At 56.9% G+C, this 2500-nt stretch overlaps 2 non-coding genes and 1 pseudogene across 2 annotated transcripts in view; all 3 read left to right on the top strand.

The window, feature by feature from the left end:
- The window catches only part of LOC146143166 (small subunit ribosomal RNA), a 1811-nt gene extending 280 nt beyond the window's left edge, over positions 1 to 1531 (top strand). Inside the window, exon 1 of the ribosomal RNA XR_014500283.1 lies at positions 1 to 1531. This exon is cut by the window's left edge and continues 280 nt beyond it. This is a non-coding gene — a ribosomal RNA (small subunit ribosomal RNA).
- A 247-nt stretch (positions 1532 to 1778) lies between these two features.
- Positions 1779 to 1932, top strand: LOC146143165 (5.8S ribosomal RNA). Its single transcript, XR_014501007.1, has one exon. It is a non-coding gene; the product is annotated as a 5.8S ribosomal RNA (ribosomal RNA).
- Positions 1933 to 2180: 248 nt separating this feature from the next.
- Positions 2181 to 2500, top strand: part of LOC146143164 (large subunit ribosomal RNA) — a 3679-nt pseudogene continuing 3359 nt past the window's right edge.

Below are 2500 nucleotides of genomic sequence, written 5' to 3'. Positions count from 1 at the left end.
CGCACCGGCGACGGATCATTCAAGTGTCTGCCCTATCAACTTTCGTCGGTACGGTACTGGCCTACCGAGGTTCTTACGGGTAACGGAGAATCAGGGTTCGATTCCGGAGAGGGAGCCTGAGAAACGGCTACCACATCCAAGGAAGGCAGCAGGCGCGCAAATTACCCATTCCCGACGCGGGGAGGTAGTGACGAAAAATAACAATACAGGACTCTAAACGAGGCCCTGTAATTGGAATGAGTACACTTTAAAACCTTTAACGAGTATCCATTGGAGGGCAAGTCTGGTGCCAGCAGCCGCGGTAATTCCAGCTCCAAAAGTGTATATTTAAGTTGTTGCGGTTAAAAAGCTCGTAGTTGGATTTTGGGCGCAGGCGGCCGGTCCGTCGCAAGGCGTGTACTGGCCGTCCTGGCCTCACCTCCGGTTCTCCGCCGGTGCCCTTGACTGAGTGTCGGCGGCGGCCGGAACGTTTACTTTGAAAAAATTAGAGTGTTCAAAGCAGGCGATTCGCCTGAATAATGGTGCATGGAATAATGGAATAGGACCTCGGTTCTATTTTGTTGGTTTTCGGAGCGCGAGGTAATGATTAAGAGGGACAGACGGGGGCATTCGTACTGTGCCGTTAGAGGTGAAATTCTTGGATCGGCGCAAGACGAACGACTGCGAAAGCATTTGCCAAGAATGTTTTCTTTAATCAAGAGCGAAAGTCAGAGGTTCGAAGACGATCAGATACCGTCCTAGTTCTGACTATAAACGATGCCAACTAGCGATCGGGGGGCGTTAGTTTTACGACCTCTCCGGCAGCTTGCGGGAAACCAAAGTCTTTGGGTTCCGGGGGAAGTATGGTTGCAAAGCTGAAACTTAAAGGAATTGACGGAAGGGCACCACCAGGAGTGGAGCCTGCGGCTTAATTTGACTCAACACGGGAAATCTCACCCGGCCCGGACACAGTGAGGATTGACAGATTGAGAGCTCTTTCTTGATTCTGTGGGTGGTGGTGCATGGCCGTTCTTAGTTGGTGGAGCGATTTGTCTGGTTAATTCCGATAACGAACGAGACTCTGGCTTGCTAACTAGTTACGCGACCCAATCGGTCGGCGTCTAACTTCTTAGAGGGACTAGTGGCGTTTAGCCACACGAGATTGAGCAATAACAGGTCTGTGATGCCCTTAGATGTTCGGGGCCGCACGCGCGCTACACTGACCGGATCAGCATGTGCTCGCCTTGGCCGACAGGTCTGGGTAACCCGCTGAACCCCGGTCGTGCTAGGGATAGGGAATTGCAATTATTTCCCTTGAACGAGGAATTCCCAGTAAGCGCGAGTCATTAGCTCGCGTTGATTACGTCCCTGCCCTTTGTACACACCGCCCGTCGCTACTACCGATTGAATGGTTTAGTGAGGTCCTCCGATTGGACCTGGCGCGGCCGGCAACGGTCGAGCCGGCGTCCGAGAAGACGATCTAACTTGATCATTTAGAGGAAGTAAAAGTCGTAACAAGGTTTCCGTAGGTGAACCTGCGGAAGGATCATTAACGGTCTCGCAAACGCTTCGGCGAACGCGAAACTCGGACAAGCGAGAGAAAAAGTCTTTGCTACCCGGCGCCCGACCCGCGAGGAGCGGCGCGCCGGCCGGCGATTCGGTCACCCGGTAATGTTTGCGCGTCGAGTGCCGCGGTGCCGCGCGCTCCGGCTTCAAGCGTCGGCCTGGCCGACCGCTCGGCGCGGTCTATTTTGTCACCCTATAGTGCGAGGCACTGTGCGAGCGAAACAATCGTGGATGGCTCTTGGCGGTGGATCACTCGGCTCGTGAGTCGATGAAGGACGCAGCTAGCTGCGTGAATTAGTGTGAATTGCAGGACACATTGAGCATCGACGTTCTGAACGCAAATTGCGGCCTCGGGTCAATCCCGGGGCCGCGCCCGCCTCAGGGTCGCGTTGCAAACGTTCCGCGCGGGGATTTCTCCGCGCGGCTGCTGCGGCGTCGGACGCGCGAGCGCCCGTCCCGCTCAAGACAGCACGGCACGATGCGCGACGATCGCGACCAGAATCCCGCGCGGCGGCGGCGAGTCGACCTCGAAGAGGCCAACGGCTGGCGGCTCAAGGGCGGGAATCGAGGTGCGCGGCGGCGCGCGGCGCCGACGGCGAGCGCGGAACGGGAAGAATAGTCCCGGTCCTTACTTTCGGCCTGAGGTCGGACGAGGCTACCCGCTGAATTTAAGCATATTACTAAGCGGAGGAAAAGAAACTATCGAGGATTCCCTCAGTAACGGCGAGTGAAGCGGGATGTGCCCATCGCCGAATCCGCGCGCTTTTGGAGTGCGCGGAATTGTGGCGTACGGAATTCGTCACGGCGCGCTTCGCCGGTCGCCCGCGTCCTTCTGATCGAGGCCTTTTCCCAGAGCGGGTGTCAGGCCCATGGCGGCGACAGGCGGGCGCGCTACGGCGTCTTCCCAGAGTCGGGTTGTTTGGGAATGCAGCCCAAAGCGGGTGGTAAACTCCAT

This window comes from Ascidiella aspersa, chromosome 5 (genome assembly GCF_963924565.1).
Source record: "Ascidiella aspersa chromosome 5, kaAscAspe10.2, whole genome shotgun sequence".
Lineage (NCBI taxonomy): Eukaryota > Metazoa > Chordata > Ascidiacea > Phlebobranchia > Ascidiidae > Ascidiella > Ascidiella aspersa.
This window is presented reverse-complemented; position numbering and strand designations above follow the sequence as displayed.